Raw genomic sequence first — 12,929 nt, 5'->3', positions numbered from 1 at the left:
AACAAACTCCTTCAACCATCTGGGACCCCCCAGGACTTCAGTAAAATGATAGGTCAGGAAAAAAGAAAGAAAGAAAGTCCACCCACATTTACAGAAAATGTCAAAAATACTTCTCCATCTTGGTTTGGGTCCTAGGTGAACTGGCCTTCTAGATTTCTACAATGACTTAGAGGCAAAATTAAGGAAAATAAAAGGACTAAGGGGACAGACAACATTTTGGCGCTCTGCCTCCTAGGTCAGCTGGGACGCAGGGAATGACACAATCCCTCTAAAGGGCCCTGCAATTCCAGTGAGACACCCAACCTCCTGATCAGAGGGATCAAAAAGATCCCAGAAAGTAGGAGTTATCAGTGCATGTTCTACAAAAAGGAGGGTCACTGAGCAGGAGAATGTCCCCCAACACTTCCAACAGAAGCTATGTGGTCCTCAAGACCTGAACCCAACCCCACACAGATGGCACAATGGGTAGAGGAAAAACCAAAGAGGATAAGAAGCTCCCCACAAGTCCCTAAAAGTAACTCATTGACCTTGAAAGGAAAAAGGAAAAAAGTTAATTTGGGGCCAACATGAGGCTGCCTAATTGGGGTCTTAAAATACCCACGGGGAAGGCATAACCAGAAGCAAGTGTGCCATAATAGAGGTAAAGAAAAAACACAATCATGGAGCTCTTTAAAAGAAAAAGACCCCTACATGTACATAATTTATGGAATTAGACATCTTCTGACTTTGGCTCCCTCTTGTATTCTGCTTCAAAATTTACTTTTCAGCTTAAGCATCTGGCCTTTTTCACTTATGAGTTGGCCATTGTTTAAAGACCCTTGTTCATTTTCTTATGCATCAGTTTACCACCAGCCAGAAAACTTAGGAAACCCTACTGGCTGATGCCCTAATTCCCTCCAGATTGAATGAAAAAAAGGTAAGAGGGGAATTTTATGGGTTGGGGATGTGGCTCAGTGGTAGAGGGTTTGTCAGGCATGTGTGAAACCCTGGGCTCAATCCCCAATACTGCCAAAAAAAAAAAAAAAAAAGGTGAATTACAACAGAGACATTATCAAAAGCAGTGACTCTCTTCCTAGGCCAGCAGATGCCCCATAGGTAACATGTAAAAGTCTAGCATCTCTGCCTTCATTTTGTATCTGTCTCCTTTATTACCTTAAACTTTGTGACCTGCCCAGCTCTACAGGGAGACATGTCAACCATTTAAGGATTGTTTATCCAAAACTGCTAACCCAAGGTTTATTAGCCCTAAATTGATCTAACCTGTTTTGTCCCCCTTCAAGACTAGGACAAGATTTGCAGGGACATTCCTTTTTTTAAATACTTTTTTTAGTTGTTGATAGACTTTTATTTTATTCATTTATTTATATATGGTGCTGAGAATCGAACCCAGTGCCTCACACATGTCAGGTAAGTGCTCTACCACTGAGCCACAACCCCAGCCCTTGTAGGGACATTTGACTGTCAGCTTTTACAGATTCCTGGCTCACATTCCTGGAGTTGCACCTAGAAGTCTTCAGTTGTCATCCTACACCTTCAAGGAACACTGCGAGGTACATCGCCCACAATGAGACTGTCCCCCAAGCAGGGGCCATCATCTCCTGGGAACTGTATTACCCCCTTTTCAGAATCACAGGTCTGAGAGATAAACCTCCTGAGCAGCAAGTGGAAATTGCCCCCTCAAGAGATAAGAACTTCTCCAGAGCCACCTGGCAGAACCAGAACTCAAATAATGATCAACCACACCAGTTTGAGGAAGATTGCTTAATTAGGCACACTTCTCATCCCTTGCCCCAATTCTTCCTCCAACTAAACCTAAAGCTCATGGCAGAGCTGAGCTATTTGATCTCACTTATCCTTCCCAATATGGCCACATTGATTAAATCTATTTTTCGGCTTTTCACCATTACCTTTCTGTTTGGTTTGGGGGGTAAATGGATGAATCTGGTTTGTTGGAACCCGTGGAATCAGGTCTCTGACCTAGGACACTGGATACAGCTATAGGAGAAATAACATATCTCGGGGCTGGGGATGTGGCTCAAGCGGTAGCGCGCTCGCCTGGCATGCGTGGGGCCCGGGTTCGATCCTCAGCACCACATACAAACAAAGATGTTGTGTCCGCTGAGAACTAAAAAATAAATATTAAAAATTCTCTCTCTCTCTCTCTCTTTCCTCTCTCACTCTCTCTCTCCTCTCTCACTCTCTCTTTAAAAAAAAAAAAAAAAGAAATAACATATCTCCAGGAGGACACATCTTAACCTAAGCTACAGATAACCATGTCCTTCAAATGAGTTTGGATTTCAGAATTACGAGAAGACCATTTCTTGTAATAAGTGAGCACAAAGCAATGAGGAGCAAGATTAGACCCCAAATTATCAGGTAGAAATGATAATACAAAGGGAAATGAAAGGCATTACAAAAAATGAAAACCTATATGATTTTTTAAAGCAACTTACAGAAATTGAAAATTTAGTCTTTGAAGTTAAAAAAAAACTGATTAGACAGATTAAGAAGACACTAAGGAAAAACAAAGACTAAAAGGGCAGATAGATCTGGAGAAATTTTCCAGATTGTTAAACAGAGATAAAAATATGGAAAATACTAGAGAAAAATATAAGGGATATGGATGCTCAAATTAAAAAAAAAATCCACATAACAAATGCAAGTCCTGGAAGGCAAGAATACTAAAAAGGGTACTGAGAGCCATGGGGCACAACTGTAATTCCAGTGACTAAAGAGGTTGAGACAAGAGGACCACAAGTCCAAGGCTAGCCTCCACTACTTAGTGAGATCATGTCTCAAAAAAAAGGAAGGGGGGTGCTGGGGATATAGCTTAGTGGTAGAGTGCCCCTGGGTTCAATCCCCAGTACATGAGAAAAAAGTAAAGAGAGGCAATATTTGAAGAGTTAAGACTGGAAACTATCCAGAATTTATAAAAGATTTGAATAACTTAGATCTAGGAAGTACAAGTTCCAAGAAGGATAAGTTTTTTTTGTTTTGTTTTGTCTTTGTTTTTTGTTTTTTCCACATCTAAACATGCTGTGGAGAAGTTGCAGGATTCTGAAAGCCTAGAGAATCTGTTCTTGGAAAACTACTGGAGAATTTGTTCCACAAAAACAAAGAAATAAGAAAGAGGAAGATTCAGGATATGGTAACTAAACACTGGAGAGGGAAGGACCAAAGGAATCCTCAGAATAGGTGAGGAAAAATCCTAGGCTTTGGTAGTTGGCTCCAGGCAGAGGGCACAATCTGGACTAGAGAACTGCAGAAGGTTCTAGAATGTCTTATAGGCTGGTTTATTGAATTGATACAGAATTTGGTGTTTAATTAGGAATAATTACATAGATAATACATAGAAAACTAAGAAACCAATCAACTAACAAAACAAAACAATTGTTAGAACAACTTTTATGCAGAAAAGAAAGAGTCCTGTCCAGGCTGAGCACAGTGGTACATCCCTGTAATCCCAGTTGCTCAGGAGGCTGAGGCAGTGGCATTGCAAATTTGAGGCCAGCCTGGGCAATTCTGAGCCTTTCTTAAAATAAAAAGGGTTGGAAATGTGACTCCATGATAGCATGGCCCTGGGTTTAATCCTCAGTACAAAAAAAAGGAAAAAGAAAAAAGAAAAAAAGTCCTGTTCTGTCCCCTTAATGAAGAAATGCTACAACTGAGGGACCAAGAAGAATCTGAACAAACAGGTCTTGCTGGGTTTCTCTACTCACTCTATTACTATTAGCTCATACCGTTTTTGCACAATTAGTTTTCTACATAGTGTGTGTGCTCCACAAACCTAAGCATAAAGTCAGGTAGCTCCACTGGAGCTCCAGTCTGAAGGCTTCTATGTCAGGCACAACTATGATCATATAAGTTTGCTATGTCTTTCTCCTGTTAATCTACTGCCATTTTATTTCAGAAGACTTAAATATTCAACTTTCTGAGGGAAAGTATAAAACTTCCCTGCATGTGCTTTTTAAAGATAAGGGGGTAAATTCTAAAACAATTAGCCAAAAACAATGGAAGGAGTTCTCTTTTGGTAGCTGGGACAGGAAGGAAATGAAGGAAGACAGGCTGTTTTTTATAACATACACTGTAGAATTGTCTGCTTTTCATAATAAACAGAACTATCCATCTCCTTAAAATATATGCTTCTCGTGTCTGGGGCTGGGGCTAGGGCTCAGTGTTAGAGCACTTGCCTCACATGTGTGAGGCACTGGGTCCAATCCTCAGCACCACATAAAAATAATAAATATATTTTTAAAATGAGTCTAAAATTATGCTTCTAAGAAAAAGAATTTCTTAAACTTTTTTTTTTTTTTTTTTAAGAATTGCAAAATTTGGGACGGGGTTGTGGTTCAGTGGTATAGTGCTTGCCTAGCATGCGTGAGGCACTGGGTTCGATCCCCCACACCACAAAAAATAAACAAATGAAATAAAAGGAATTGTGTCCATCTACAACTAAAAAATAAAAAGAAAAAGAATTGCAAAACTTGGGGCTGGGGTTGTAGCTCAGCAGTAGAGCGCTCACCTAGCACATGTGAGGCCCTGGGTTTAATCCTCAGCACCACATAAAAATAAATAAATAAAATAAAGGTACTGTGGACAACTACAATTAAAAAATAAATATTGAAAAAAAGAACTACAAAACCTTATTTCTTTCAAATTGTCTTTGTTGCAAATTTTAAAAACTGGGAAGACCATTTTTCCCACCTAAAGATTTCATAAATAGGGACAGTGTAGGAAATATGTCATTTAAAAGGATCATATTGAAAATGGTAAAAGATGATATCCACAGGCATTTATCCAACTTGTCAGAAGCAGCGAGGTCCTCAGGCAATCTCAGCACCACGATCAGGTTACTTCACAGTCCAGGAATTACAGCTGAATTCCCACACTTAACAGGAGGGAATGTGGTTTTTATGATCCAACCAGGGAAAAAAACTGTCCCTACATAACACTCTTGGAAGGATTTCCAAGTATTCAACCTCACATGACAATGACCATTTCTGTCCTACTGGCCTTCTGGATTCATGACTATTATTACCTCATCTTCTCATCACAAAATTTATCAGAAACTTTCTTTGAATGTGGTTTTGTTTGAACCTGGAATTTAGAACTGAGTGAAGTAGGAATAAAGATAATGCTTCAGGTGTCCATTCACCCAGGCAGGTTCAGCATTGTTCTGAAGTCAATAGTTCTGATAATGCAATACATTAGGGGTAGAGTCCTGGAATCCTGAAGCATGATATTGGGATATGGCCAGTGAAATCTAAATGCACCAGATCATATGTGATTGAACTTTCAGTGAGAATTGCTAATGGATGTTCATGAACCATGATGCCATAGAAAGTTAGTAGATAAGGAATCCTGCTCTACTATGGTCCTGAGACAGCCACACCTGGGGGAGAGCTCATTCAGCTGAGGTCGAAGTCATTCACTGTAGGTGCTTGTCTAACTCTGACCTGGAGCCAGGATGCAGGACAGGTGACAAACAAATCAGCAAGACCACGAATGGATACAAAAAGTATGAGGAGCCTTCCTAGCTCACCTGAGGGCTTCGTCATCACTTCAATCCTCAGCCCCAGGTAGCACAACAAGCAAGAAACCATTAAATTTATTTAAAAAATGGGAATCCTACAATTTTGCAGAGATTAATATTCAAAAGTAAAACTATATATAAACACCAACATTAGTAATTCAAAGGAAGATAAAAGCATAATAATAAAAAATCTTTAATTAATTGTTAATGTAGTAACAATCAACAATAATTTTTACTCCTTAAATATACTAAACAAAACATGTATTAGATGCTTATGGAGAAAATTATAAAACTTGAGTAAAATACACTTAGGAATCAACTACAAATTGAAATATACCATGATCATAGATAGAAAGCTATCATAAAGATGAAAATTCCTTGCAGAGTGACTAAATACAATTTTTAAAAAAATTTTTGTAGTTGTAGATGAGCAGAATGCCTTAATTTTATTTATTTATTTTTATGTGTGCTAAGGATCAAACCCAGTGCCTTACATGTGCTAAGCAAGAGCTCTGCCACTGAGTTACAGCCCCCAGCCCTTCACTCTCTCTCTCTCTCTCTCTCTCTCTCTCTCTCTCTCTCTCTCTCTCTCTCTCTCTCTCTCTCTCTCTCATATCACTCAACCACTGAGCCACATCCCCAGGCCTATTTTATTTAGAGTCAGGGTCTCACTGAGTTGCTTAGCGCCTTACTTCTGCTGAGGCTGGCTTTGAACTAGTGATCCTCCTGCCTCAGCCTTCCAAGCCACTGGGATTACAGGTGTGCCTGGCTCCCTCAATACAATTTTAATAAAACTTCAAACAGTTTTTTTTTTTAAATAGGGCATAGTAAAATAATTCTCACATACATATGGAAAAATAAAGGTCTAAGAATAGCCAAGGAAATTCTGAAGAACTACACAAAGAGATTTGTCCTATCATGTATCAAGACTTACTATTTTAAAGCCATAGTAATTCAGCAGTGTGGTATTGAACAGAGGTAGGAAAAAAGATTAGTGGAACAGATTAGAAAGCCCAGAAACAGACCATAGTGAATAGGGAAACTTGATATGATAGAAGTTTCATAAGTGATCAGTAAAAGGATGGTCCATGGGATAACTGGCTTCCCATATAGAAAGACAAATAAATAGAATCCTATATAGCACTCAAAATAAATTCTAGATGGCTTTAAAAAATTACATGTGAAATGCTAAAAGTTTTAAAAGAAAATGTTTGTATGCTTTCCAGATTGGGAAGGATTTCTTCAACAAAAATACAATGTACAAACCCCCAACAAAAAGATTAATAAAGGTAGATAAATCTGACTATATTCACATTGAAATGCTCTGTTTTCCAAGCAATTCCATGATCAAAAAAAAAAAAAAAGCCTCAGATCAGGAGAAGATACTGCTAATGAAAGTAGCCTGCAAAAATTTAAAATTTAAACTATAAAATTTAAACAAAAATTTAAACTATATATAGAACTGCTAAGAATCATTAAAATAAGGCAATCTGGTAGAAAAATAGACAAAAGACACTTTTGAGAATACATTATTTTAATTCAGTCACCATCAGTTTCAACCTCCTTCTATTGGGTCTTACTGTTATACTGAAACTGGAGAGCTAAAAACCAATTTCTCAAATTCCCTAACTGCTAAGAGTTTAAGAAGTATTTTCAGTCCCATCAATCAGATGGTTTTGTTTGAACTTGGAATTTAGAACTGAGTGAAGTAGGAAGAAAGATAATGCTTCAGGTACCCCATTCACCCAGGCAGGTTCTGCATTGTTCTGAAGTCAACAGTTCTGACAATGCAATAGATTATGGGTAGAGTCCTGGAATCCTGAAGCAGCATCTGGAAGAGCAGCTTCCCTATTCTCCAATTTCCTGATTGGTGCAGAGGGCAGCAGCTCTTTGGAGGGCCATTCTTTTAGCATGGCTCTGGGACTCATCTCTACAGTGTATTCTGTGGCCCACTTCTCCAGACCCTTCAACAAGTACCTAATAAACCTCTTTTAAATCTCTTTTTCCTTAAAATAGAACAATGTGTGTTACCTGCAACTAAACCTTGGCTAACACAGATTAGAACAGGAAATTCATAAAAGAAGAAATGTAAGTGGCTAATAACCATCAAAAAGATGATGAACTCACCAGTGACAAGGCAACTGAATTATTAAAACCAAAATGTTCATCAGAATTGACAAAATGTTAAAAAAAAAAGTGTCTATGAACAGGTAGATGAATGTAGACTGCTAAGAAGTCTTACATACTGATATAATCATTTTAATTGTTGCATCCACTCTAAAAAGCAATTTGGCAGTATCTAGAAAAGTTCAAAACACACACTCGAAGAGGGCAGCTCTACTCCTAGATGCATCCTGCCTTCAAGAAATGTCTCCACATACACATGAGGAATGTGGACAAGACTGTTGACGGCAGCACTTTTGGTAATCACAGAAAATTAGAAAGAGCCTGGATGTCCAACATCAGGAGGGTAGGAAAATAACACAATCATACCACCAGTGAAATTCTGAAGAGTATAAGTTGAATAAACTATATATTCATGTTTCAACATGCATATCTCCACAAACATCATAAAGAAAGAAAGAGGGGGGGGAGAGAAACCAGATGTGGTGGTATATGCCTGTTCCCAGCTACTCAGGAGGCTGAGGCAGAAGGATTGAAAGTTTGAGGCCAGATTCTGCAACTTGGTGAGACCTATCTCAAAATAAATAAATAAATAAATAAATAAATAAAAAACTGAAAAAGGGCTGTGGATGTAGCTCAGTGGTGGAGCAACCCTAGGTTCAATCTCAAGTACCACAAAAAATTAAATTAAAAAATAGAGAAAAAGAGAAGAAGAAAGGAAAAAACAATACAGTATGATACCATATTCTAACTTTTAGAATATGTTTAACAGTGCTGTATATTGCTTAGGGATAGACACACATATGGAACAGATATGGAAATAATAAATTCAGAATAGCAGTAACCTATGGAAAGGGAACCAAGGGAAAGGAATTGAAGAGAGTATCAAAGGAGCTTAATAGTATTTGAGATTTTTAAAAGTTAAACCTTTTATTTTAAAATAATTAGAGATTCAGATGCAGTAATAAAAGATATCCAGAGAAAATCCATGGACCCTTACATAGTCCCCCCGCCAGATAACAGTTACACTGGGATTGATACATCCAAGGAGTGGAACATTCCACCAGGAATCCTCCAGATTGCCTCTTCACCCTCTTGGCTCCCTGTCATCTTTACCCTTGGCAACCACAAATCTGCTCTCCATTTAATAACCATATCATTTCAAGAAATTATGTAGCTGGGCGCTCAGCAGGCTAAGGCAGAGTTCAAAGCCAGCCTCAGCAACTTAGCGAAGCCCTAAGCAACTCAGTGGGACCCTGTCTCAAATATGAAAAGGGCTGGAGACATAGCTCAATGGTTAAGCATCCCTGGCCTCATTCCTTAGTAACAAAAAAAAAAAAAAAAAAAAAAAAGAAAGTTACATAAATAGAGTCACTCAGTATGTAACCTTTTAGGAATGACTTTATTCAGTCAGCACAGTTCCTTGGAGATTCATGCAATTCTGTGTATCAATAGTTCCTTTCTTTTATTGCTGAGTATCTGAGATGTTCTGTTTGTCTAAAAAAATGTGAAGCAAATATGACAAAAATGTGAAATTAAACAAAGCTAGCAGATAAATACGTGGGTATTTGTTCTATTGTTTGTTATTTTCTAGCTAAACTATTTCATAATATTTATAGTGGCGTGCATCCCATTCCACCTTAGACTCAGGATATTTATGACTAGGCTCATCTTCCTGGCTAGACACTAGGCTTCTGGAGGCAAGATAAACACCTATTCATCTTGTTTCCCCTCTGGTACTGGGGATTGAACCATGGGGTGCCATACCACTGAGGTACATATTTGGCCATTTTATTTGATTTTGAGACAGGGTCTTGCTAAGTTGCTGAGGCTGTCCTCAAGCTTTCGATTCTCCTGCTTCAGCCTCCACAGTAGCTGGGATTACAGGTGTGCTGGGTCACTGCTCCTGAATGTACCTACTCATCTTGTATCCTCCTCTGAGCCTCACAATACTGACAAGGAATACATATTTGCTAAAAAGATGGCTCTTGTAGTTGTGTTAGCAGTTGTTCAAGTTTCTGTGTTTTGCCATAAGCATTAAGCAGAGAATAAATATATAAACTGAGTGTCTTGGAGGGCAAGGTTGTTCCGAGGCTAAGGGCCCACACAGATCCTGGAATGGATCTGTTCTGGTGCACCACTGTGTTCCTGTCAATGTACACTGTCATGGCCTGCCTAACTGTCCCTGGCCAGCCGCATATTCACTAGCTTGTGCCTAGCTTCTTTACGAGATCCAAATAAATTTTTAGGAGAGCTATCCAGGTTCCAGGAGTCAGAGCTGTTGCCAAATAATAAATAAACAAAACAAAAAAAAAAAAACATAGGTGGTATTTTACAGAAAACTGCTAAAGATTGAAAATAGCACTACTCATTAGGGTAATTGCAATCTAGACCTCCAAGTAGGCCTGGCAAGACCTCTTTGAAGCAGCATTCTACTATCCTTTAGTTTATAGCCTGTGTAATAAAAGTTATAGCACAGGCTATAAACACATTTTTATAGGAAAGAAACACACTTCTATTTCTTTAAAAATATCATTATTTGGCAATAAAAAGGAATGAAGTGCTGATGCGTACTACAACATGCATGAATCTTAAAAACATTACCCTAAGTGAAAGAAGGTGTCATGGAGGACCACATATTTCATGATTCCATTTGTTTGGAATGTCTGGAATAGGCAACTCTACAGAGACCAAAAAAAAAAAAAAAAAAGGATGAATGGTTGTCTAAGGCTGAAGGGGTGGGGACTGGAGTGTGGCTAAAGGGTACAGAGTTTCTTTTAGGGATGATGAAGATGTTCTAAATTGATTGTGGTGATGGGTGCACAGGTCTGTGAATATATATTAAACAACCACTGACTTGCACACTTTAAATGGGTGAATTATATGATATGAATTATCTCAATAAAACTGTTACCAAAAAAAATTATGGCTGGGTATAGTGGTGCACATCTGTAATCCCAACTACTCGGAAGGATGAGGCAGATGGATTGCATACTTGAGGCCAGCACAAGCAACTTAGTGAGATTCTGTGTCAAAATAAAATAAGAAGGGTTAGGAGTCTGGGGATATTGTTCAGTGATAGATGCTTGCCTTGCAAGCATGAAGCCCTGGGTTCAATCCCTAGAATGGGGGTGGAGAGGGAAGGTTAGGCTATGGCTCAGTGATAGAGCACTTGCCTAGCACTTACGAAGCTCTGGGTCCAATTTCCAGTACCACAAAAATAAATATGTGTATATGCATATAATATTATATATATTATACAATACCAAGTGCCGACAGGAATATGGAAAAACTGAATCATACATTGCTGGTGGGAAAATAAAATGGCACAGCCACTCTGTTTCTTTAAAAACAAAACATATATCTACCATACCCCTAGGCATTTAACCCAGAGAAAGAAAACTTAGGTCCATATAAAAACCCATTTATGCTGGGTGTGGTAGCACACACGCCTGTAATCCCAACAGCTCTGGATATCAAAATATCAGGAGGATCATGAGTTCAAAAGCCAGTATCAGCAATTTAGGGAGGCCCTAAGCAATTCAGCAAGACCTTATCTAAATATATATACATATATATATATATATATATGAAAAAAAAGGTTGGGGATGTGGCTCAGTGGTTAAGCACCCCTGAGTTCAACCCCCAGTACCAAAAGAAAAAAAAAAAAACTTCTATACATTTATTTGCAGTAACTGAAAGTAACCAAAATGTTCTTTTAACAGATGAATGGTTAAACAAACTATACCTCCATTGAATATTTGGAAATAAAAAGGAATGAACTATTGATACACACCAACAACTTAGATGTTTTCAAAGGAATAATGCTAAATGAAAAAGAAATTCAATCTAAAAAATTAACAAAAAATAATGATAATACAATCTAGGAAGATTACAAGCCTGGTGATGTGGCACAAGAAACTAGGTAGGCTGAGACAGAAGGACCCCAAGTTTGAGACCAGCCTGGGCACTTTAGAGAGACTCTGTCTCAAAATAAAAAATAAAAAGGCTGGGGATGTCCATGGTAGAACACTCCTGGTTTCAATCCACAAAAACAAATTTTAAAATGTTACATGCTGTGTGATTTCATCTAATAATAGAAAATTACAGAGACAGAGGACAGATTAGTGGCTGCCTGGTTAGGGGTGGGGAAGGAAGGCGTGTAGGTGTGGATTTAAGGAAGAGCATCAGGAAAAACCTCTTGAAGAGGTCTGTATTTTCTGAGGTGGGGGAGAGTTACACAAATTCTTCACATGGAACAAAATGGCATAGAACTCCACACACATATATTATGCCACTTCCTGGTTTTGATATTGTGCTATATTTAGATAAGATAGGGCTGGGGCTGGGGCTCAGTGGTAGAGTGCTCACCTAGCATGTGTGAGACACTGGATTCTATTCTCAGCACCACATATAAATAATTTAATTAAGTAAGATATAACCATTAGAGAAACCAGAGGGAAGGGTACACAGGACTTTTTTGTATTATCCTTGCAACTTTATGTTCATTATAATTATTTCAAAATAATAATTTAAAGACAAACAAAATATCATTTAGCTTAAGTAATCTATCTTTGCAACACTCTCAGGATAAACACAGCTCACCAGCCCTCATTCCATTTCCTGGCCTGGCCTGATAAGGAGGCTTATTTCAGAGAACGCACCCATGGAAAGGTGGCTTTCCTTAAGGCCAGTCAGGCGGCTAAGAAGCACTGGAAAAATAATCAGCACAGTCAAGTCCTGGGATCTCTTTGATGCCTTCTGGTACGCAGTTATGAACTAAAATCAGGAGACGGTGGTGTAGGTCAGTGGTAGAGTGAGTGTTTAATATTTCTTAGGCCCTGGGTTCAATTACTAGCACCTACCCCCTCAAAAAACAAACAAACCAAAAAAACAAACCCTACATCAGCCTGGCACATAGTTTGTGCTTAAAAAAATGTATTGAATATGCTATAGCTAATGATTCTGATTTTTGGATCAGATACAATTGAGTTAATTCTCTTCTCTCTTTTTTCTTCTCTCCATGTTAGCAGAGAGAGATTTGGCATTTGTACATTCATTCAACAAATACTTCAAGTAGCTACTATATGTCAAGCATTCTTCTGGATTCTGAAAATACAAAGGTCAAGAAAAATTGGCTCTGCAATAAGGAAAGGGTATTTAAAAATATCTGGTGATTTGCTCCAAGTTTCACTCTGCTAAAAGCAAAGAAACTAAGTAAACTAAAACAGGTCAGATATCTTGATTATCTCATCCTCCAAGACAGAAGGAG

The 12,929-nt window shown here is 38.3% G+C and overlaps 1 protein-coding gene across 1 annotated transcript in view; it reads right to left on the bottom strand.

The window, feature by feature from the left end:
• Arhgef37 (Rho guanine nucleotide exchange factor 37) overlaps positions 1 to 12,929 on the bottom strand; it is a 49,978-nt gene that overhangs the window by 32,063 nt on the left and 4,986 nt on the right. The gene's annotated exons all lie outside the window — the stretch shown is intronic.

Source organism: Urocitellus parryii, chromosome 1 (genome assembly GCF_045843805.1).
Source record: "Urocitellus parryii isolate mUroPar1 chromosome 1, mUroPar1.hap1, whole genome shotgun sequence".
NCBI classification, from domain to species: domain Eukaryota; kingdom Metazoa; phylum Chordata; class Mammalia; order Rodentia; family Sciuridae; genus Urocitellus; species Urocitellus parryii.
This window is presented reverse-complemented; position numbering and strand designations above follow the sequence as displayed.